Source organism: Bactrocera neohumeralis, chromosome 5 (assembly GCF_024586455.1).
Source record: "Bactrocera neohumeralis isolate Rockhampton chromosome 5, APGP_CSIRO_Bneo_wtdbg2-racon-allhic-juicebox.fasta_v2, whole genome shotgun sequence".
NCBI classification, from domain to species: Eukaryota; Metazoa; Arthropoda; class Insecta; order Diptera; family Tephritidae; genus Bactrocera; species Bactrocera neohumeralis.
The window spans coordinates 61,576,954-61,603,289 of record NC_065922.1 but is presented as its reverse complement, the minus strand read 5'-3'; the positions used below and the strand labels follow the sequence as shown (position 1 = coordinate 61,603,289).

At 36.9% G+C, this 26,336-nt stretch overlaps 2 long non-coding RNA genes across 2 annotated transcripts in view; both read right to left on the bottom strand.

The window, feature by feature from the left end:
- LOC126759503 (uncharacterized) overlaps nt 1–26,336 on the bottom strand; it is a 230,524-nt gene that overhangs the window by 126,081 nt on the left and 78,107 nt on the right. The gene's annotated exons all lie outside the window — the stretch shown is intronic.
- On the bottom strand, nt 3,812–8,349 carry LOC126759502 (uncharacterized). Its single transcript, XR_007667005.1, has 3 exons — nt 7,913–8,349; nt 4,762–6,260; nt 3,812–4,613 (listed from the first exon to the last, which is right to left on the bottom strand). It is a non-coding gene; the product is annotated as an uncharacterized LOC126759502 (long non-coding RNA).

Sequence of the window (26,336 nt, the reverse complement as noted above, 5' to 3'; positions counted from 1 at the left end):
AATTCAGTATATAATATTCTCCTAATATTCGTGTCTTGTAGTATGAAAATGAGCGGAATTGGGCTACAACCCCTATTTCTTATGCAACATCATTTTTAATATAATTTGATGCTTTCCAGTGTACAAATTAATCATCAGTGATGTATCGAGATGAAACTTTGCACGAATAGTGCCTTTGAAGTATGTCACCTTACGACCAAAAATTATCCAAATCTAAACCAAACTTTTGCGCTTATAATGAGTTTATTTAAGTTATATATACTTAGTTATATATACCGTATACATACATATATGCACATATACAAATAATTACGATGACGGAAAAAAAAAGCGATATCTCTGCGTAAATATATAGATCTTTTAATGACAATTGGTATGGGGGTATAAAAACACTCCTAGTATAAATCCGTTATGAGTTCATAGATGAGCAGGGCATTAACCGAAAACTTATACAGTGCCATAACTAATCACTAAATTATAGTATATAAAAGTCTAATTTGGTACAAGGGATCACTGTAGCAATTTCTTGTGGGCAAACAAGTTTGAAAAAGTAAGCGTAGTAGATCTTTTAAATTCTATTTAAATTATAAAGATTTGTTACAGTTTTTTTGTGTTAAGAAAAGCCATGCACAATAGTCATTCACAATAAATTGATCGAATCAGCCGTTCACATATCACTACATACAAGTATGTAGATCCTGCAATGGGTGCTCTCGTGCTCTTGTATATTTCGGTATAGAATTTTTGCAATCTGCAATCTTGCAAGAGCGAGAGAGTCCCTCCATTATGAAATCGCACTACAACCACGCCTACTTCCCATATAACACAATTTTAAATTTAATTTTCAGTACACAAATCAAGAAGTAATTAATATAACGGGATGCAATTTTGCATAAATAATAATTTTAAAGTATGCCACCTTTGTCCAAAAATTGTTCACAATCAACCAAAACTGTTCAAGGCTCTAGGTAACGAATATGTGGGCGCCAGTAAAGTCAAATTTGACCGAAAATATCGATCAATGTGATTCAGAGAGTAACCTTTTCTGTCAAAAGTAATTCTGTGTATCAAAAAATAGATTGAATCGGGTCAATACTTTCGGAAAGCCCCTATATACCTAATATAAAGATGTTCGGACTTCCGTGTGACTTTGTACCGCACCCGAACTTAGACTTTCCTTCCTTGTTTCGATTTCAATGATACCCTTAGAAGAGATTAATTAATTTATGAAACATACGTTTAACTTATACAAAGGATTGTATAATAAAGCAAAATCAATGACAATAGAAACAATTGTTTTATTCAGTTACCTTTCACTAGTAAAAAACGTGGTCTGAGTGGAAGAGCAGAGAAACAGCAGGCAAAACAGCCCTTATGTTGCTTTGGGCAAGTTTGAATTTAGCACTCTGCTGTGCGACATTCTTGATGCACTAGTTCTTCAAAAGGAAGCAATTGATTGACGAAGGCATCAAAAATGATTGGTTTTTACGTTGCTTGCCACGTTGGAAAAAAAGAGGGAAAAAGTAGATGAAATATTCCGATTGATTTATTCAGGAGCCTGAAAATGGCGGAAAAAAATTGACGAATTGAAAGAACATGTGGTAGACAAACGAAACGCGTTGACAACGAAAACGTTCACGAGGGTCTCTGTCCATCAACATCAACTGATGATCCATACAAAAGATAAAATGATATGAATCGGATGCTTGATAGAAAGATTCGAGAGAGAGAGAAAAAAGCGTACAAAAATTGAAATTCAAAGGTGATAAGCCGCTGGTAGACAACTTAACAAAAAAAACAAGGCAGCGAAATTTTTTTCAGTGGAAACATTTGTGATGTCGACATATTCCCAACAATCGACACCTATCTCCGAGTATTTTACACTTCCTGATAACAAACGGGACCCTGATTATGTTTTGTTGCCAGCTGCAAAGCGAACGACCATTCTTCAAGAAAGACTAGTTCATTTCATCTTTGATCAACACGTCACAAAGACATAAAATAAAGCCGAAGGTCTGGAAAGATTCGCGATTAACTTCAGAGATCTTTGGCATTATGGAAATATCGGAAGAATCAAGAACCATTTTTCTGAAAAATCATTTGAGTCTAAGAATTGTCAAAACACCAAACTTTTCGATTAAACCAAATTCCCTTTGGAATTGATAATTTTTGTTTCATAATTTGTACTGTCTTTAATCTCTCTTACTGGCGATGAGTCTTGAATCTATGCCTACGACCAGGCCAAATATAGTGACAAAAATGTGCCGAAGCCGAAAAAACACTCAAAGCTAGTCTAAAATCAAGGTTGTTTACTGTTTTCTTCGATTATCGAGGTGTAGTACACTCCGAATTCTTTCCGACCGGCCAAACTGTCAGCAAGGAGTACTATTTGTGTATTATGCGTCATTTCATTCAGCAAACTCAAACGACCGCACCAGACAAACCGCTCTGAGTCAATTGAATACTTTAAACGTTAATCGCTACGCGCATTGACTGTATTCTCGGAAAATGACCTCAACAACGTTGGCTCAAGTGTATTGTCAGAGGATTACTATTTGATGGGTGACGACATAAATTTTGTGCAATAAATCAAGAATTTTAATATTATGAACAAAGTCTTACTATTTTTTGCTCAAGTAGTATGTTTGGATCACTTTGGTCGCTAATGTTCGTTACAACGCAGCGTGGTCCTGTCCTAGTACATAATGTTGGCCTACTTTTAACAGAGTACTTTGTGTTTTTGGTATCCTCTTGTAAATGCTAGTTCACACACGTACTCTTTTGTCACCCAAAACGGGCTTTGTAGGCGAGAGGACGAAAAGGAAAGATGGAGAGGCCGCGTAGCTTTTGCTCGGGTGGCATGTTTTGTGTTGTTGTTCGTAACAGTACGCTGCTATGCAATTCGGCATTGTGAAATTCTTTTTCAGTACTGCAATAGAGCTCGGTTTCAAATGAATATGTACATACATATGTATATACAATTGTTCTGAAATTTGAATTTTATTGTCTATTTTTTGTATCTAATATGTAAATATATACATATAACGGGTTTTTCAATAGCTACGCTACAAAAGGACAACAATAGGGACAGCAAACCACGCCATATTTTTCCCCGCTCTTTCGACATTTCTCTTTAGTAAGGCTTGCCATTTCATCATGGTAAGATATACTTATTATCAAAATTATTGAAATTTACTACCGAAAATCGGTGAGTCAGTGTCCTCAACTTTAAGAGCGGGTTTTTCAATAAAGCGATACAAAAGTTTTTTTTTTAATAAAACGAAAACTGTTTGCGATATCAATGAAATTCTTTATTCCTGCAAAAGTCGATATAATCTGATTTCATGGGTATTTCATCAATAAAATAAACCGGTAAATCAACTCATAAGCGGAAATTGTTTTCAAGTGCGTTAAGCAATTCACCTGACTGGAAGAAAAGTTTCCGTACGAAATCTGTGCCTAGTAGAAAGTTGCACTGCCAATGTCTGAGAAACCACAGAATTCGAGGCGAAAATCTCGGATTTTAAATTGTATGGTACTGTCAATAAAGTATGAGCTTTTACGACTGATATCGCATCATCATCATATTTTGGTGCTACAGCTTTCTTTGAGGTTCGGCTTTCCTCATGTCGAAAATTACGATTCTATATTTCTGTATAATCAGTGGCGGATCCAGAGACGATTCTTGGGGGGCGAAATTTAATTTATTCTTCGATTTGGGTTTCAAACTTATTATTGCGAGAGAAATACAGCAAAACATCAAAACAAAAATTTTCAATTCCAATTTTTAGGTAAACAAAGTGGTTATAATCGAAAAGTCAATCATATGCATGCATTACATAGTGGCTCATTTTATTAAAAATTCAAACAGAAAAATCCTTTTACATTGCGTGTTTCACAACGCAAAACGATGACCGCCAAATCAATTGCTTCCTTTTGAAGAACTACGCTGAGCGAATGGGTGAACGATAGAATGTCGCTGAGACAGAAGAGCCCGACGTTAAATTCGAACTGAACAAAGCCGATATGACAGTTGCTGTTTTGCCTGCTGTTTCTCTGTTCTTTCACTCACTGATTTTTGACAGAGCTTCGATGATCAACGGCAACTTCGCAACAAATTGAAGCACAGCATCGTGCCTCTCTACCCATCTTGTTTCACACAACTGGACAATTTTTTCACCAAGTATCTTTGCTAATACAGTCACACGTTTTGGCAACGTTTTCGATTAATCGTACTTTCACTGACTTTGAAATACTGTTGTTGAGCATCATTTTTTGCTTCTTTCCGAATTTCGTTGACTGCTCCGATATCTGACAGCATGACCGCACAAATATTCAGTCCCTATCCAAGCGTATTTCTCCATTCGGGGATTCATTTTCTTCATGTCTCCAAGAACAATCCCCCCGATGGCAGATCCACTTAGAGACAATTCTTCATCGGTTCGGTCATTTTTTCCAGCAGTCCTGTAAGCCATTAATCCATCTTCATCCTCGCTTTCTTCTGATTCTGTGCCCTCCGCGAGTTGACCGAATGCGTCCAAAAAAGATACAAAGTCATCTCGTATGCATGCTTCGCCAGAAGAAAAATCGACGTGTCTGAGTACAACGCTAATCTGTAACGAGAAACATTATTCTTCTGTAAATTTCTGTTTATTTTCTTGGGAACAACCACTATCCGATAGTTCAGACAATAGGCATCAATTATTATATTTTTACGGAAATTCTACTTCTACTTAATAATTGGCAGGATGAAAGTATTACCTGAGCTTTTCCCGACAGATCTGGAGATTCATCGAAAACAATCGTGTAAAACTCAGCACGGCCACTCGTTGCAAAATTTTGTCCATTATCTCTGCCCTGCAGCATTCAATTAGTTGATTCTGAATCGTTTTACTGGTATAGGTCGCTCTTGAAGATGTGCTCCCAAGGTGATGCTCGAGAGTTGTGTCACCTGAATCGATTCTGAATCTCAGCAAAGCCCTGAAATTCCGTTCGTTTTGCACGGGCGTTTTATTTTTTCGAATATCTTCGTCATCTCTATGCCCACGAAGTGGGATGTTCGTCGTTTTCTGTTCTCTTGCGTTTGCGAAAGATGTTTTTATTGTTGTTAAATTTCCCTATTTCTATAAAAGCTAAAGGCAGTCCCACAAGTTATTAGTTATTGGACTTCAATCGCCACTCTACCTCTAAGCTCAAATAATGTTCACATGAATTGTATTACTTGACATCAACTATAGCCACAAGAGATTATTAAATGAGGTGCTTGTTTATGTTAAAAAGTTTTTGACTAAATATACTTTACTTTTCGTAAAACAAAATTTAATTTGAATGTTAATTTTTCTTAAGATCAGCTGCCATGCACTATTTTTTACTATACGTAAACACTTTTTGAACTCGCTGTATGTAGTATATGGGAGTTGGGGTAGTGCCGACCGATTTTATCTATTAACTATTACCATGCACATACTAAAAGAATGTTCTCTGATATTTATTAAGGCACTTCACATATAATTACCAATCACATGAAGTCAGCCGGATGTTCGAAAATCCTGATGTTAGTTATATTGGGGCTAGATCAAGTTTTCGCTCAAATTTATCTATTTTAGGCACAAAGTTACACTGGTATAGGAAACACACGCTCTATTAATTTTATTAAGATAACCCAGATTGGCCGATATATGCGGTATAAATTCACCCGGAACTTCAAAAATCTTTAAATTAGGTATATGCTAAGGGAAATATTCGGCACCTAAGGCTTGAACAGTTTTCGTTGCATTTGAACAATGTTTGGTCACAAAGTGGCACACACTAGGGGCATTATTCGTGCAAAGGTTACTTCTTAATTTATTTATTGGAAAGTGAAAGAATTTAAAATTTTGCTGTATGGGTAGTAGGCGTGCTAGTTGCCCGATATCGTCCGATTTAATACTGTGATGTACGAATGTGAATATAATGCTACATACTAAATTTTGTCAAAACCTGTATGTCCGGTCCCGAGATATGGGATTTCACCATTTTCACACCGGCTCCCATAAAGCTCTGTAACACCATCTTGGGGATAAAATGAAGTCTCTCTGCCGTGTTTAGTTATTGATTTATTGCGCTTTTTAGTAGTTTTTAACAGTACCGTTATATGGAGAGGGCGCAGGGTTATCTTCCGATTTCATCCATTTTTACGCTTCTTGTAGTATTTGAACTGGGCGAATTTGGTTATTGTAGTTGTACTGTTTTAGGAGATATCTATATTAAACTTGTCAAATCTGTGTAAAAAAACCGTGTTAAAAACAGACGTTTCCTATAGTAAAATTGGGGCTACGTTCCATGTCATCTGAAAACTGTGTAAGGTGAAATAAAGAACTATATTTACTTCGAAAAACAGTGTAAACATGTTGAAAACTATAAAATTTCAGATATGCCTACAAATTGTACCTTCATATGGCACTTTATTGAGCATTAAAACTTAAAATATATAATTCATACAGGTGAAAAATTGGTAGATTAGGCAAAAAACAAAAGAAATCTGTTAATACAGAATTAAGAACAGAAAATTTAGAAAAAAAATAAGGAAAAAATATTTACATAACTATATAATTATTCGTCGCTAATTGATAACAAGCGCAATTGTTTGCGACGAGCTGGACTAAAGTCGGTATCATCGCTGGAGATATTCATTTCGGCAATGTAAATATCATGCGAACAAAATATGTAGATAAGAGTTGTTGAATAAGTTGATTTCCCAGTTACTACTAAAACAAAGATAATTACAAAACAGTGATTTTGAAACCGTATTAGATTAAAAGTTTTTTACAAAAAAAAAAATTTTGTTTTCAACCGTGTAACTTCAAGTCCGTGTAAAAAGAAGAGTTGGGTGTAAATAGATAGGAGAATATATGTATCTATGTGATACTCCAACCCACCTCTGTTGAGTTCCTTGTATGTAGCTTCTTTTTACAACAATGTACATAAGTATGTACAGTAAAATCTTTTTTTACACGGTAGGTACGTTCAGTGGCGTAGCTACAACTTCGGGCGCCGGGGGTCAAGGATGTTCTGCCGCCCCCCTTTATCTACCTACCTACAAGTTTCATGAGGTGGTTCGAACAAAAGTAAATTTTTACAAAATATCTTCGATATTAAGAATATAAAATTTAGGAACTAGAAGCCACGCATATTCTGAAGTTCCAAAATTCTCACAATACGGGTTTTGAGGAAATTGATAGTAAATTTACAAGACATCTTATTAAAAGACATAGAAAAAACACATTTTCGCCATATATCTTGTACACTTTTGACTCAATTTGCAGGAATTTTTGCATCTTTAAGTTCTATCACTATTTTTAAGAAAGATATAAGCCAAAAGATATAAGACAAATTCAAAGACTGAAGAGTATTCGAGTAAAAATTAATATTTTTCATTGTTATTCAGATTATTACATTGTGAGTTTACAATTCTTTATCTTTTATAATAAATTTTGTAAAAAATTTGTGGAAGTGTTTTTCTGAATATTAAAAAACAGCCCCCTAGTTATGCCACTGAGTACGTTCCTAAGAAAACTGTGCAAATCAAAATCGTTTATAAAATACACGCTTCATAAATACATTTGGAGATCTCTTCCACAACCTTAAAAAGTCGTCTAAAATGAAAAAAATTAAAATATTTTCTTAAAAAACCATACAAAAAGAGGATATTAAACTCCATTAAGTAATAATAAAATAAAGCAATTCAGATTTATTACAAGAGAATAAATTTAGTTTAAAGTTTAAGTACCAAAAAAAATGAAAAAAAAATAGGAAACAAGAGTTAGTGGATAACAATCGTGTACGTTTATTATGGACTGGGTTAAAAATAACACTGTCCTCAGAAGATACTATGTCTAAACAACTGTTGGATTTTGTTCTAATGTAGAATTACCTTCATAATTAGCTGCCTTTATAGTTTTTTTGTTATAAAGTCTGCTAAAAAAAGTTGTTTTTTTGGTTTCTCCAGTTGTTTAGATAATTCTTGATACCCAACAATACAAGATTTAAGTTTACGTTGAAATTGTAATACACACTCCATGTCATGAGCAAGAAAATGTTGTTTCAAACTTGTAGCGAATTTCAAGCCCTCATGAATTAAATTAGCCGTTAAAACCTCGTCCTCGTCGATATCGACATCTTTATTCTCATTGATTGTCATAATTTCAATTAAGTCGTCATCATCAATAGGACCTTCTGAATCTAAAATATATCTTAACGTTTGCTTGTTGTAGTACATTTTAACTTCTGCTATAATACCCTGATCGAATGGCTGAATCAGAGAAGTGGTATTAGGTGGCAAAAACAGCAACTGAATATTCGAATGTACCAGCACTGGGTGGCTAGGTGCATTATCAACATTCAAAAGTATTTTAAATTCTAAACCTTTTTATGCCATATATTTAGCCGTCATTCATGCCGTTTTATTCGCCATAAAATGAACTGAAAGTTCTTTAATGTCCTTACCTTTTAAGGCTTCAACATTTTTTCGTCAGATGCGTTACTGCAAAGCAAGAGAGTCACCCGATCTTTGACTGCTTTAAAGCCACCAGCTCTCTTTTGATATTTTGCTATGAATGTTCTTTTTAGCATTTGCCGTATCGTCGGCATTAAATATTTGATCTGGAGTATATCTGCCCTCTTGAATTATTTTTGATAATTCATCCCGATATTTTTTTGCAGCATTTTCGCCAGCTAATGCCAATTCTCCTTGAATTTTTACATTGTGAAAAACGTGTGATTTTAGAAAACATGTAAGCCTTCCATGACTTGCACTGAAAGCAATTTTATTAGTTCCCTGATGGGATACTGATGGTTCTAACTCCTGAAGTCGGTTGTATATTGTAAGTGCTTTCTCTTTAATAACCTTCTCATCTTTAAGATTTTTATACCCTGAACAGGGTATATTAAGTTTGCCACGAAGTTTGTAACACCCAGAAGGAAGGGTCGGAGACCCTATAAAGTATATATATAAATGATCAGTATGTCAAGCTGAGTCGATTTAGCCATGTCCGTCTGTCTGTCCGTCTGTCTGTATATACATATACGAACTAGTCCCTCAGTTTTTAAGATATCGTTTTGAAATTTGGCAAACGTCAATTTCTCTTCAAGAAGCTGCTCATTTGTTGAAACTGCCGATATCGGACCACTATAACATATAGCTGCCATACAAACTGAATGATCGGAATCAAGTTTTTGGATGGAAACCATTCACATTTGACAAGATATATTCACGAAATTTTGTATAGATTATTTTCTAAGACAACAGTGTAATCTCCGAAGAAATTGTTCAGATCGGATTACTATAGCATATAGCTGCCATACAAACCGAACGATCGGAATCAAGGGCTTGTATGGAAAACTTTCGCGTTTGACGTGGTATCGTCACGAAATTCGGCATGGATTACTGCTTAAGGTAACAATATAACCTCTAAAAAAATTGTTCATTACATATACATTACAATAGCATATAGCTGCCATACAAACTGAACACAAAGTTACTAACAGAAATGCACCTGTGAAGGGTGCAACCAAAGTTAACGTTTTTTCTTGTTTCTCCTGTAAATCTTCAATCCATAACACCACATGTATGTTTTTCAGTTTTCCCCAAAGTAGAATTTAGACTATAAGAAGATGTTTTTGAACTAAATGCTGACCCAGAAATTACTGATTGTCGAATTGAGCTCTAATTATTTTAATTGTTCTTATTGTTGCTTCGTTTAATCCAAGAACTCTGCCAACAGATTTTGAACCTTTGCCACGTCTTAGACAGTCTAGGATTTTTATTTTCGTTTCTAATGACATTGTTTGTCTTTTCAGAGTATGCTGTTATTCAGACATTGCATTAATAAGGGCACTGTAAAAACGAAATAAAATAAAATTGCTTATTGCAATTTTCTAAGATAACAATCTAACATAATGTTACCTTTTGAAAAGTTATCAACAATTCCGAAAATTTTGAAAATTTCACCAATTTGTAAAAAATAACTAACTAAAACTTTAGCTTTAAGAAGTTTATTGAAATTATATATTGCGTCACCAGAAAACTGATATGCCCTCACGAAAATCACCACCCACACTATTGTAAGGTTTTTGAGAGTTGTGAGGTTTTCCGCAAAATGAGGTGATTTCAAAAGCACAAATGCTCACAATTACCTCACAAATTTGTGATGTCTGAAAGTTAAGCTCCTTCTGAGAATGAATAAAAAGAAATATACATATATTTAAATAATTTGGACAAGATTTTATTTGTAAGTATGTATGTATGTATTATTTAATACATGTGCAAAAAGATATTTATGATTAAATAATATGCAATATACGATTACAAACCAGTTGTGAGGTTTTCTCAGAATAGGGCTACATATTATATAGTATAGGGCATTTCCCTTAAAGTAAAAAAGCTGTGAAGTAGAGTTGTCTTTTGGATGATATCCAACACTCCAGAAAATAATGCAAAAAATTTAATTTTTTTTAGGAATTCGTGTTAAACCAAAAATTTTTTTTGACGAACCGTGTTATTTCAAAATCGTGTAAAAACAAACCGTGTAAAAATATATTTTACTGTATGTACATACATATGTACATAAGTATATTTATGGTGGCCAAAAGCAAATAAGTATGTATCAAAACATCACAAATAAATCGCAAGTAAAGTATACTAAAGTAAATATTGCACAGTTGAATGAATGAACGCAATAATTTTATGCCAAACGAAACGCCAATTGCAGAAAGCTGAAAGTAAATGAGCAAAAACAGAAACTAATGCACGGCAGCGCGAGTCAAGCAGCTTGTGTACATGCATTGTAATTTCCACTTAACCTTATTAAGTATCTACATAAATAAAATATGTATGCACAACTAAATATGTATACACACATGTACATATGTATGTATGTATGTATGTATGTATGTCCGATTTTATGGACTTCTACAACAGCGCGACAATAATAACAATACAGCAACTAAATAATAAAGCAACTCGTGTAAAATAGCCATTCACATAGAAAAATATAGAATCACGTACATACATACATACATACATACATGTGTACATATGTATGTATGTGCATATTTATGGAGAGGTAAGCGAGCTGAAGTAAACACGCTGTTAGGCATTCAGGGCTTCTAAAAACACACAGCGGCATACAGAAAATCTGTTAAAATTTTAATTTAGCAAATGTGCAGCATATTATTGCATATGAGAGCGCTCTCAGCAGACGCTGTACTCAAATAAAGTGCGATAGGTTAACACAAACGCCTTTTGAAATACAATTACACATACATATGTACATACGTACATATTTACAGTTAGGCATTTCAAACAAGCAAGCCAAAATCGAACTTGCGCTCGCACTCTCAGCAAACGAACAGATGCGCAACTCGGGGCAGTCAGCTGTTGGAGGCAGCGATCAGCCAGCTGTGCGTCACTACCCCCGAAGGCGTCATACTTACGTTCAGAAGACGCTACTAACAGTTGTTTGGTCTCCGCCATAGCCGTTCAGGTAGGCAAAGGTAGTGCCATTGAAGAGAGCAACACTCTCGGCAGTGGCAGCGCACACATATGTATGTAACGCTTCCTAAACGATACAAAGTGTTGTTATGCTCAATACACTTAAAAGTTAATCTTTTTTTGTTGTGTTTGTGTGTTGTATATGGATGCAAATTTGAGTACACTAACATTTAGTGAATTTCAACTGTTGTTTTTGGTGTATGAGTGATTAGCGAATAAAAATACTGCGAGCAAATTTGATAAACAATTTTGTTTAATCATCGCCGCTTAAGATGAATTAAATTTGTATTGTCACGTGTAAGGGCATTGACGTGCCGTCAATGACTACCTGCGCAAATGGCAAATATGTATGTATGTACATAAGTATGTACTATGTATAACGTGACATGCCACAGCGTTGGGCTTATAGAAATCAAATTAATTATTGTGTTTTGTTCTAGTCACAATATTTATATACATACATACATATGTATGTATGTATTTACATATTTAAGCAGTTTTGGCCAGCTGTTTATTATTTTTAACATACACACACACGTATACAATCAGGTTGGTGGAATGAGGAAATTGCCACTCTGAGAAAGATTTGTCACTCAGCTAGACGGCGTTTGCAGCGTAACCGCAATGAAACGAATGAAAATCGACTTAGAGAAGAATTTAAAAGCCACAAGAAGCTTCTGAAGTCTGCAATTACCCGTAGCAAAAAATTATGTTTTGAGAAGCTCTGTGAAAAAGCAAACATTGACCCTTGGGGAACTGCTTACAAAATCTGTATGTCAACATTTAAAAGTAAGCACCAACAATCTAAAGAAGCATCTTTTATGGAAAAAGTCGTCGAAACACTATTCCCGAAACACGATCAGATTTCCTATGCCAAGCGGCGAAACGAAGCTGCAGAGTCACCCCCACTAGTCACAGAAGAGGAGCTCCGGGCCATAGTAAGGAAAATAAAAAACAACAAAGCACCTGGATTAGATGGCATACCTAATAGAGTCCTGAAGGCAGCTATAAGCTCAAAACCTCAACTGTTTGCTAAAATGTACAACGCTTGTATAATGGAAGAGGTGTTGCCCGACTCGTGGAAAGTACAGCGTTTCGTTCTGCTCCCAAAACCAAAGAAACCACCTGAAGAACCTTCCTCGTACCGACCTTTGTGTATGCTCGACACAATGGGTAAAGTGTACGAAAGTATAATACGAAACCGCTTGGAGTTAGCAATCCAGAAAGCCGGCCGATTATCAGAGAGACAATACGGCTTTATAAAAAAGAGATCTACTATTGACGCACTACGAGAAGTCATCGATACCGCGAAATGTGCAGTAATTGGGAAAAGATGGAAGGGTGGCACGAAAAAGTACTGCGCGCTGATTACCCTGGATGTCAAGAATGCGTTCAACACCGCAAAATGGGCACACATAATCGAAGCCCTGGAAAAAATTCGCGCCTCAGAATACCTCATAAACATTATAACGAGTTATTTTAAAAATAGAAGGCTGATTTATGATACGAACGAAGGAGAAAAGAGCTACTCTATCTCGAGTGGAGTACCCCAAGGGTCAGTGTTAGGCCCGCTGTTATGGAATCTCATGTATGACGGGGTGCTAAGAATGCAGCAACCAAAAGATGTGAAACTAATAGCATATGCGGACGATCTCATGGTGGTAGCAGTGGCAAAACAATTAGTCGACCTAAGAAGCAAATGCAATGAGTGCGTAAATGATCTACGGCACTGGTTCTCTTCTGTGAGTCTGGAACTGGCGGAGCAAAAAACTGAAGTTTTACTTATAAGCACCAGAAAGGTAGAGGAACAAATAGAGCTCACCATAGGGGAGTGCGAGACTACTTCGCAGAAGCAGCTGAAGTATCTGGGGGTAATATTAGATTCTAAATTAAAATTCAAAGAACACCTGGAGTATTCCTCCAGTAAAGCAAACAAAATTTACAATGCACTATCGAGAATGATGACCAATACAGGCTGTGTGCGTTCCAGCCGGCGATTCTTAATAGCGAAAGCAATGAGTTCCGTAATACTGTACGCAGCACCTGTATGGATACAGGCAATGAATATAAAAGCGTATGCTAAACAAATAACTGCGGTGCATAGGCTCTCTGCAATTCGAGTAATAAGTGCTTTCCGGACTATATCAACCGACGCTGCTGAAGTATTATCCAGTATGCCACCCATTGACATCCAGGGAGAAGAACTCGAGCGATTATATCAGCTATCAGCGCCTAAAACAGTAGCGGCAAGATCAGAGGAGAGAAACAAAAGCACTAAAATGTGGCAGGAGTGGTGGAATTCCTCACCCAAAGGGCGCTGGACCCATCGACTCATACCGGACATCAGCACGTGGATACACAGACGACATGGGGACCTAGACTTTTATCTGACCCAAATACTTAGTGGGCACGAGTGCTTTAGAAGCTACCTTTCAGATTCCACAATGACATTAGTCCGTACTGTCCGACGTGTACAGAGTATATAGAAGACTCTGAACATGTACTATTTCATTGCCCACGTTTCTCAAATACAAGGGAAAAACTAAAAACCACACTCGGTGGTAGTTTTACGGTCGAGAATGTAACGACACACATGTGTCAGTCGACTGATAAATGGAAAGCTGTCAGCGAAGCGTCAGCATCCATAATGACAAAACTGAGACTTTTTGAACAAATTAGGCGTCCGTCAGTCCGCGCGATAGAGGAGACTTAAATGTCCTGTCCCTCCCACGAAGTAATACTTAATCGGTGGTTCCGTGGGAGAGTCTTGAGTTGGGAGTAGGTTAGGTTTAGCGGATTAAAGTTCCGCACCTCGGCTTTCGATGCTTCCCCCTACTATAAAAAACAAAAAAAAAAAAATCAGGTTCACATCTTGCCATGCGTGTGAAAACTAAAACAATTAAAAAACATAAGATCAAATAGTTAAAATAAAGAAAAAATGTAAATAAAACATGGGACAGGAAAATTCGATTTACGAGTGTACTTCCATATGCAAATAATATTCTTTTATGAGTTATGTTTAATCCTTAAATGATTTTTAAAAATATTATATTAGACAACAACTTGAATTAAATATTAAATTTTTAATTTTAATGTTGGGTATGATTTAATCTAAGCGTTTTTTGGAAATGTCAATGATGTTAACATATACAAAAAAAATTTTTTTTCTTAGAGGTGCCTAGGAACCTATTTTTCAGAGTATCAAACGAAAAAAGAATTTTTTTTTTTTGATTAACCCTAATGTATACATGTATGTATGTATATTTCACATAGATGACTGCAACGTAGCGACAAGGAAATTTTCTTGTATTTTGTCCAAAAAAATGTACATAAGTCGGAAAACTTTAAATTTAACATTTCACACATTGGTGGCAACGCCATTGTAGTCGGCAAAACTAGAAATAGTTTTATATCAGAATTATTTACTTTGAAACAGGTCTCTAAATTTGAGATTTTAAATTAGAGACACTTTTTGTGAGTTGAGACGAATTAGCTATTCAGTACACGATAGTCACAAAAATCTCTCAATTGAAAGCAAACAGATCTAATCAGCTAACACATTTCGTTATTTAGAGGCGTATATACATACTTACATATGTATGTATGTATGCATATAAACCCTGAACGAACCTAAACTTGTTGATAACATTTCTTAAACTTTCTATAACCCAGGCAAAACGCATAATTACAACATAACAAGTATGTTATTCCGAAAAATTTGCTTGCAAGGTCTTACGCCGGAATAATATTCAATTATTTAAGCACAATTCTGGCTGAACGGATAAATATGAGCAAAATCTACGTGTTTGAACCTAATTTCATAATTTATTTCATGTTATACGATTTGACTGCTTTTGCAGGGTCTTACCCCTGCGGAATCATTTTGTGGGTGACCATATGACCGAATTCCGTTCAAAAAATAGGTATCATAATATTAAGGCGAAAATATTGAAACTTTCAAAAATTTGTTTGTGAGCAGGATATACATATTAAGTTTGCCACGATGTTTTTGCTCATTTTCCGGAACCGTCGATATCGAACAAGCATACCACTCAAATCCATGTGAAGAACTTTTTTACTTGATTAAGGCTCTTCACAAAATGTAGTATGCATAGCCTTCGAAGAAATTTTTCACTTCGGACAACATATGTATGTATACATATGTACTTAGTTGCCATACAAATTGATCGATCAAACTCAAAGGAAAAATCTTTTTATATCATTATATACTGTGAGAGGTACATGTACTATAATATTATCGGAGCAGCCAATGATGTCGTTTTTTCTTGTTTTTCTTTCTTTCTTCTTCTTAATAGGCGTAGACACCGCTTACGCTATTATAGCCGAGTTAACAACAGCGCGCCAGTCGTTTCTTCTTTTCGATACGCGGCGCCAATTGGATATTCCAAGCGAAGCCAGGTCCTTCTCCACCTGGTCCTTCCAATGGAGTAGAGGTCCTCCTCTTCCTCTGCTTCCCCCGGCGGGTACTGCGTCGAATACTTTCAGAGCTGGAGTGTTTTCGTCCATCCGGACAACATGACCCAACCAGCGTAGCCGCTGTCTTTTAATTCGCTGAACTATGTCAATGTCGTCGTATGTCTCGTACAGCTCATCGTTCCATCGAATGCGATATTCGCCGTGGCCAATGCGCAAAGGACCATAAATCTTTCGCAGAACTTTTCTCTCGAAAACTCGTAACGTCGACTCATCGGTTACTGTTTTTCTTTACGTCTTAAAAATCCTTATACATATATTTTTCAAAATAATAAATTAATTATAATATTATAAAGCTGCTACCTGAGACATATTTGAGAATTCATAAGCCCTCTTCTACGTTATTACTCTCCAGCTCTTTGGTGTTTCATAAGTTTGGCTGCTACTTCGCACACCGTTTTCCACTTATTTAGTGATTTCACTATTTGATGCACTTTTCTAGGGTTAGGTCTATCCCGATTGCATTTTTCAATATTTGCCTTTCTTGGTCATATTTCGCACAATGGAATAAAGTGTGCTCCTCGATGGTCTCGCCTTAACATACTAACAAAGCCCTTTCAATTTCTATAATCAAATATTATTAGTAATGTAGCATACTAATTATAGTATTTAAAGTCACTTAGCAACAAGTTTTAATTATTGTCTTCAAATACTACATAAGTATGTATGTAATTAAATTTACGAAAAATCCCCACAGATTGACCATGGCAACCACCACTATCTCATTTACAGTTATCAAATATGTACACATGTATGTATGTTTGTATGTCTGCAGGTATTTCCCTCCGCTTCTTGCGGCTAATTCGCTAGCTGCCTGCTGTCCATTACACTCGGTTGGCAAACCAGCTACAAAGCATCCGCCACAACAGCACATGTTGCAACAACTGCCGAAACAACAACACAGCTGTATGCGTATGCATTTAATTTCAGATTTTATTTGCCTCTTTTGCCATACTTTTACAATTTTTTGTTCTCCAAATGCTAGTGGAAAGCAGATGCGCTCAATTGTTGTTGTTGCATGTAATTTGCCGCTTACACAAAGTGTGTTTGTTGAAAAGTATTTCTGCTGCCACCTTTACACTTTCTTAGTTGAATAACATTTATTTTTTTCATTTACTTAATTTTTTCTTTTATGGAGCTAAACTTAATGCTTGTGGTGAATGAGCGAGGCCACACCACCGAAACGGCATCGCCACTGCCACTGCTTGGCTGCCCTGTGCCGTTTTGAAACCTCTCTGCGTCACGAACCGCTGACGAGTTTATAATATTTGTAACTCATCCGCCCTATGCGCCTCGCTCTCACTCTCTTACAAGCACACACGTGGACGTGCTCCTGATGCTCTTCTAGTGGTTGTTGCTTCCAAAAGGCAAATGTTTTGCTTTTCTTCGACTCTTTGGCTGGCCCAGCAAACACACGTTCATATATACAAACACACATTTGTTTGTGTGTAAAGTAGAGAATATTTTATTTGGTTTTGGGTTTCTTTTAACGCGCTGTCTTTGCTGTCTGACTGTCCTGTTGTTGTTGCTGCTTGCTATTGCCCCTTATTTTACAAAAACAATAACAAAAATATTACGCTGCGGTTGAGTTCATTTCACTCAGTTGTATGGTGCGCGCTGGCTGAAGAGATGGTGTGTGAAAAATGCCGATGACACACATAGTGGACTCAGTACATTGTCGGCGCCAGCAAAGCAGCAGCGTAGAGAACAAAGCCGCCAAATTGCAACAGCCACAGAAACAACAACAACAACGTTGTCTATGTGTGAGCATTTAATAAAAGCGGTGCGACTTAAGATTACCCTTCAACAGTGGTCGGCATGAGAGGATCTGTCACTGTGTTGGTAAGCACGAAAAAAAAGTAGCCCAGTGAGAAATTGGAATTAAAATTAAGCAAATTTTATAAATAATTATTAGTATAATGAAAATTAACAAAATGTCTTTTAAGGATATATTCCCTATTATCTTTAAAAGACTTGGAACATAAGAGGCATTGCATGGCACCAAAGGCATTTAGAATCATAAAATATTTCTCGCAGGGCATATTTGGTTTTGCGCTATAGTCTTACATGATGTTAATTCGTTGCTGGCTCGACAACGACTGAACGATAGAGCGTAAGCGGACGTGTGAATTTAGTTTGCAAAATTTTGCTATGAAATGCCGACCACTGCCCTACAAGAATGATTCTTCTGGTGGGTTCGCTAATACGCTCACATTTATTATGTCAGTGGTGACGTTTCATTTGTTTGTCAATTGCACGTCACTGTTATTAGTAAAAAGATACACTTACAACTTATAATGCTTAGAATTCTAGAACAGTTGATTCTACATTAGCGGAATTGACCCAGATTTTATTTGGCCAACCGAAAATACAAACCCTGTTGGATCGACAAGTACAAAATAAGTAAAAGCTTATAACGACTTATAGCTTTTTTCTTTGTGAATATTATTCGACCCAATTCCTTTATTGTTTGATAGTAAATACATTAGCTACACATGTATTTTCAAAGTAAAAAACTTACTCAGAAATAAAGATATTAGTTTTCTTTGACTATCCGATTTGTTTGACATATCACAATATGTCCCTAATAATTTTGGCATGACTGTATGTTGTTGTTGTTACTACCTTCTCTATTGACGATCAATTTATTAATAAACCAAGGTCCCTCTCTCGACAACCATAAACCAAACTCTATAAGTCACTCATAACTCCCGTCCTACTATATGGAAAGAGTCTTGGACGATGTCAACAACTGATGAGTCGACGTTGCGAGTTTTCGAGAGAAAAGTTCTGCGAAAGATTTATGGTCCTTTGCGCGTTAGCCACGGCGAATACCGCATTCGATGGAACGATGAGCTGTACGAGATATACGACGACATCGAAATAGTTCAGCGAATTAAAAGACAGCGGCTACGCTGGTTGGGTCATGTTGTCCGGATGGACGAAAACACTCCAGCTCTGAAAGTATTCGACGCAGTACCCGCCGGGGGAAGCAGAGGAAGAGGAAGACCTCCACTCCGTTGGAAGGACCAAGTGCAGAAGGACCTGGCTTCGCTTGGAATATCCAAATGGCGCCACGTAGCGAAAAGAAGAAACGACTGGCGCGCTGTTGTTAACTCGGCTATAATCGCGTAAGCGGTGTCTACGCCAATTAAGAAGAGAAGAAGATAACACAGCTCTATAAAAAACAAAAGTCCAGATCAGTTACCACCGCATTCTTGAAAATATTGATTGCGCTCTTGTTTTTAAGATAATTGCAGATCTGAACTAATATTTTGATAAATATAGGCTTGTTTCCACTCATAGATAGGGTTCTGCGCAACTTTTTCGCTCATGCAAAGGTTACATCATGCTTACTTTCAAGCTCCTTATCCAAAATATGCAAAAAATTAATCGGAATGTTTTTAGATTTTACGTGAATATATCTAGAATTACAGTTTAGAAAAAGTCCTGTTTTACTCGCATGGACTACTCAGAAACATTGATGTCACCAAATACTCACATATCGGTATAAACTACCAATGGATGTGAATAAGAGGGCGAAACATCTGAACAGAAGTTATTTTCTCAAAATGAACTCAGTGATTTATTTAGTTAACCAATTAGAAAAAAATAATAATTTCTCAAAGCGTTGGTCGTGAAAGGATGTCGTTCTACATTTACATTAATAACATTTTTAGAGAATTTGTGATGCTTGGTATGGAACAGATGAAAGGTGGAATACTTGATGGTCCTCAAAAACCTTAATGAAAAATACAGATTTTACCACAGTTAAAAATTTCCTGAAAAGTAAATCATGGAAAAGTTTCGTGAGTCGAAAATTTTCTAGCAAACAATAAAGGACCAAAGTACGACGAAATTGTGAAAAATATACTGAAAAATTTTCAGACTTTAGGAACAAATGGGTGTATCGACCATCGACTGAATATAAATCGATCTGAGGTAAGGTTAAACTTCTTTCCCACAATCTGCGCCAACTACCGTGGGATAAGCCTCCTCAACATTGCATATAAAGTTCAATCGAGCATATTGTGTGAAAGATTAAAGCCCACCGTCAACAAACTTATTGGACCTTATCAGTGTGCATTTAGAGCTGGCAAATCAACAACCGACCAGATATTCACCATGCGCCAAATTTTGGAAAAGATCCCTGAAAGGAGAATCGACACACACCACCTCTTCGTCGATTTCAAAGCTGCTTTCGACAGCACGAAAAGGAGCTGCCTTTATGCCGAGATGTCTGAATGTGGTATCCTCCCAAAACTAATATGGCTGTGTAAACTGACGTTAAGCAACACTAAAAGCTCCGTCAGGATCGGGAAGGACCTCTCCGAGCCGTTCGATACAAAACGAGGTTTCAGACAAGGCGACTCTCTATCGTGTGACTTCTTCAATCTGCTGCTGCAGAAAATAATTCGAGCTGCAGAACTTAATCGAGCAGGTACAATTTTTTATAAGAGTGTACCGCTGCTGGCGTATGCCGATGATATTGATATCATCGGCCTCAACACCCGCGCCGTTAGTACTGCTTTCTCCAGACTGGACAAGGAAGTACAGAAAATGGGTCTGGCAGTGAACGAGGGCAAGACGAAATATCTCCTGTCATCAAACAAACAGTCGTCGCACTCGCGACTTGGCTCTCACGTCATTGTTGACAGTCATAACTTTGAAGTCGTAGATAATTTCGTCTATCTTGGAACCAGTGTAAACACCACCAACAATGTCAGCCTGGAAATCCAACACCGGATAACTCTTGCCAACAGGTGCTACTTCGCACTGAGTAGGCAATTGAGAAGCAAAGTCCTCTCTCGACGAACATAAACCAAACTCTATAAGTCACTCATAAATCCCGTCCTACTATATGGTGCAGAGGCTTGGACGATGTCAACAACTGATGAGTCGACGTTGCGAGTTTTCGAGAGAAAGGTTCTGCGAAAGATGTGTGGTCATTCGATGAAACGATGAGCTGTATGAGTGTTACGACGACATTGACATACATAGTTCAGCGAATTAAGAGACAGCGGCTACGCAGGCTGGGTCATGTTGTTCGAATGGGCGAAAACACTCCAGCTCTGAAAGTATTCGACGCAGTACCCGCCGGGGGAGGCAGAGGAAGAGGAAGACTTCCACTCCGTTGGATAGAGCAGGTGGAGAAGGACCTGGCTACGCTTGGAATATCCAATTGGCGCCACGTAGCGAAAAGAAAAAACGACTGGCGCGATGTTGTTAACTCGGCTATAATCGCGTAAGCGGTGTCTACGTCAGTAAAGAAGAAGAAGAAACTTTCTATAGTAATACATACATATTTCAACAAACAACAAGCGTATTTTTTAGACGTGAGAGTTTTTTGTTAGAAATTAGTTTTTTTTTATTTAAAAAACTTGGATATATACATTTTTTAACATAAATTGTGAAGTTATGTGTTAAAATATTAGTGTGATCAAGTTGAAAGGTGAATTTTGTCCATTTCATCTCCTTCAAAGTAATCCCCTCTGGCTGCAGTACACTTATGCCAAATGATTTTCTAGTCATCATAGCACTTGGAAAAATCCTCCGTCGTGATGGCCATCAGATCCTTCTTCGATTCAGCTTATGTGTATATCCTCAATTGAGTTAAAACGGTGTCCTTGGAGTGGTGACGTGAATTTGCTGAATAACCAGAAGTGACACGGGGCCAAATCAGACGAAGACGGTGGTTGATCCCTAACAATACTACCAACTTACGAAGAAAAAATTTTACCGTTTCGAGAAACATGCGAAGTATAAATTAAAAATTCACCTTTAAATTTGATCACAGTAGTAATTGTTGTAGATCTTGTTATTACCTACAACTTTGCAATATAATGCTTCGCCATTTTGAATGTAAATTTTTTTCTTCAATTTGTGTTATTCTAGCTTTCGATTACAATAGGTTTGAACCTATATGGTCTACCAGTAAGAACGACGTGATAGTAAAATTAAATAAAACACACATATTCGTTCAAAATGAGTGCTGTATTTTTTTATGCAGATAATTTATGAAAATGTCGGCCTATTGGCCACAACGGCTTCATTTAAATATCGATGTATCATTTCATTTTCGATTTTCTCGCGCATTGCTGGTTGATTAGCGTAAACCTTTCATTTAATATCATACCCCCAGAGAAAGTAAGGTAATCTAGAGACCTTAGGTCGCATGATCTTGGCTGCCATTTCTCACAATGTGTTCATATTTAAGCTTAATATCCAGCCCTCAAGTAATTGCTCAAGAAAATAAATTTCATTATTTCTTGTACTGCAATCAAGTAATTTTGTGAATGATCTTGGAAATAAAAATTGACCTCTTCTATTTCATCAAATTCTGGAAAAAAATTTTGGTCAATATGGTGTTATAACGCTCGCTATTGATGGTGACGGCATTTCTTCCCTCGTTTCGAAATAAATAAGGCCAGATGAAGCCACCATACCACACACAGTCAATTTTATGGGGTGATGTTGAATTTCCTGAACCTCACGATAATTTGAGTCACCCCCATGGCGACGATGACGAAGCCATTAAACCACAAAAGGCACATCTGAGAAAAAGATTTTTGGAAGAAAATCGAAATTACGTAGCCCCCGGAGTACGTAAATTTGCGTAATAATACTAGACATGATGAAATGACAAAACTAACTTAGCTCACTGACAAAGTTTGACAACAATCCGTACATAAGCATTGGGCGGAACTTCCGGAGGGTATAGTATGTATCTGTTAGAATTTTGCTCCGACCGATGGGCGAATATTTTAAACATATTTTACTATTTAAAAAGAGAAAACAAAATCAAATGACCGGTAAAATTATTGTCACTGTTCTTGTAGGGTCGCTTAAGAGTTACAAACGGACGGTCGGATAAGTGTGTATGCTTAAATGAGAACATACACACACACATGCGTTTGTATATCGCGCTAAGCAGCACTAGACAACATTATACATTTATGTATACCGTTGGCAGGCGAAATATCCGTATCGCATTATTTTATTGTTGTGCTTTTTGTGAGCGCTGCTATTTGGTTTTTTTATTTCGTTCGTTCAATGAGCAGATATTTATTTTCACCGGTCGCTGCAAGCGCTCGCATTCAAGTGGGTATGCACACGCAACCTTATTTGTCTTTAGCATATCAGCATTAAATTCTCGAATACGACGCGCACGAAATGAATTAAAGGAGAAGCGTCCATATGTACAAAATCAAATATGTATATGTAATGTATACATATGTATATACATATACATATATATGTACATGCATATGTAGGCGCATGTATTGTATACACAGTAATTTAGTATGTATGTATGTATGTATATATTTGTCAATGATTTCCCTCTTTTTCCAGAGTAATTAAGAAGACACTTGCTGATTGCAGCAATAAGACCAAATATTATAAGATAAATCTTTTTGAGTCTTAGGATGACACAACAATTGCCACCCAACAAAAACAGAAAATAATAACAAGTGGATGTTAAAAGAGACATTCTTGTCAATATACTTATGTACATATATGTGGCCTGGTCTACGAAAAGGGAGCTAACGTGCGAAAACTAGTTTTCTGGGAAAAGCTGTTAAAAATAATCGTCAGTTTCTCGTTATCTCATTAATTGTTATCCTTTTTTTGACACCTAAGCCCCCTTTCCGTAGACCAGGTCACATATGTAAGTATGTATGTATTTATATGTATGTACTACATACTTGTATGAATAAATTCGAGCAAATCGACTTTAGATGGCGTTAAGCCTAAGATTTAAAATAAAATAAAACACAATGATCATAACCTAAATTAATTTGATATCCAATACAACGAATTTTATTCTATACACCTAGATCGTAAAATCCTTAATTCTTTAAAGCGAATGATTTTCTTTCACCTACAGTAAAACAATCTTTCCAAATAAATAACCAAACACATTCTTCCAAACAGACTTCGAGTCCATATGCGTTACGGGTAACAGTTTGTTTTTGAAAGGTCTCCGGTTCTACATACGTTTTCCATTAACTAAAAGTTGTAATTTCTTGTTTCCCGAAGCATTGGCGTACGCCAAAACTTAAAACCTTTATTTGGTGTTCTTCCTGGTTAAATAAATCTTCAAGAAGATCGTACATATGTTTTTTTCGAGAAGCAATTTCAAATAAATACTGTTTTCTTCCGCATTGAAAACTTTGTGTGCAAAGGTTAATCGTTTTATTACGTTTCTATCGTGTTCTTAAATGGCTCTACACTGTCTACTGTATATTTTCACCACATTCTTTAAGAAGACGTATTTCCGAAACGTTTTCTGAATTTAGTCATCCAACTAATAAGGGTAAAAATATATCCGTCGTAGGCTGAAACTTCTTCACCATTGTCTTTAAAACGGCAGCACTGATATGGATTAAGATTCGTTGTTCAGCCAAAACCCTTTGCAGAGGATCTGCTCTATTATAAAAATATCAGCGAGAGCCACTGAGAACAAAGCGAACCAGGGAGATCCCTTGAGCCTCTGAGAACTTGTGAGGATCACTGAGAAGCAGGAAGAACCAGTGAGAGCCACTGACGATGAGAGAGAGAGAGTCACTGAAAACCAAGATGGGCCAATAAGAACTAGGGTGTTGAGACTAATCCACTTCACATGAACGCTAAATATGCTTGCCTGTATTACTAGATTCCAGCACAAGAAAATCATCAAGCTACTTGGCTGTCTCCGAATCGAAAAATTCAAAACCAGATCGATCATGTTGTGATAGATGAATGACATGTCTCCAGTGTCCTTGATTGGGATACCTTGATGCTTGGAATAGTTTTCTGCATCACTAATCCCACGACGAAGGAGATGTGGATGTGCTTTTTCACGCTAAGGAGTAAGATTGAAAGGGAAGTTTTCTGAAAGAAGCTCTCCTTCAAGCTTAGCCGAACTACTGTAGTATCTTTCAGGTAGACTTGCTTCAGTAGACTTACTGCTGCGAAGTGCAGCTTCTTTTAGCAGCTGAGCATTTAATTCGACAACAAAACGGAAATACTAGTTAATCAAGGAGAGTCCAACCTCACTAGTTATACATACATACAGTGGACCAATAAAGTTTACATACACCTTCTTCTTCTTTACTGGCGTAGACACCGCTTACACGATGGCATGGCGCCAATTGGATATTCCAAGCGTAGCCAGGTCCATCTCCACCTGGTCCTTCCAACGGAGTGGAGGTCTTCCTCTTCCTCTGCTTCCCCCGGCAGGTCTGGAGCGTTTTCGTCCATTCGAACATAAATAGCCGCTGTCTTTTAATTCGCTGAACTATGTCAATGTCGTCACATATCTCATACAGCTCATCGTTCCATCGAATGCGACGGAGCCTCTCTTCCACCACGAATCCAACACCAAACTTGCGCTCCTTTATATGGGCACTGTAGTAAGTGCCACAAGGACCTACTCGTCTCTGTCCTTGTCCCGTCCATCCCATTTTATTGACGGCGGTGATGTCAGCCTTTATTTTCGTGAGGACATCAACCATCTGGGCAGTGGCACCTTCCCAATTAAGGGACCGGACATTACAGGTGCATGCCCTCAATTCGTAGTCTTTATTTCGTTTGCCATGGTCGTCATCAAAAGGGGGTCTCTCATCCGATGCTATTTGCTACTTTGTTTGGGGTGTTTTTTTACTGGGCCCCAAACCCAGCGCACATCCCTATGTAGGGGATGTTTCGCCTTCTCACTTTAGCTCGCCTTCAAACGGATGTTCTTAGGCTACCCAGAAGATACTTGACACAAACCGGTAAAACTATTGTAATTACTTTTGATTTATATAAATAATCATTGGTGTACATAAATTTTTTTGATATGAATTAGGCGCATTTTAAGCTTTAGCATTAATTTTTGTTATTTGTGTAAAAAAAAAAATATTTTCATATGCTGTATTTAATGTCAAATATACGTATCTTGAAATGGATAGAAAAAAACCACAAAAAACGAATCAAGTGGAATTTAAAATTGTGCTATATGAAAAGTAGGCGTGGTTGTTGTCCGATTTCGTTCATTTTAAAAATGTGACATAAGCATGTAAAAATAATGTTACGTACTAAAGTTTGTCGAAATCAGTTGGCCAGGTCCCGAAATATGGGATTTCACCAAAAAGTTGGCGGTGCCACGCCCATCGTCCAATTTTCACTCCTATAAACCTCTCTAACGCCATTTCAGAGGTAAAATTTAATGTCTCTGATGGATTTAGTTATTGATTTATTGCGCTTTTAGTAAGTTTTAAGAGTGCCTTTATATTAAGGGTGAGCGGGGTTATTCACCCAATTTGTTCATTTTCACACTGTAGGTAGT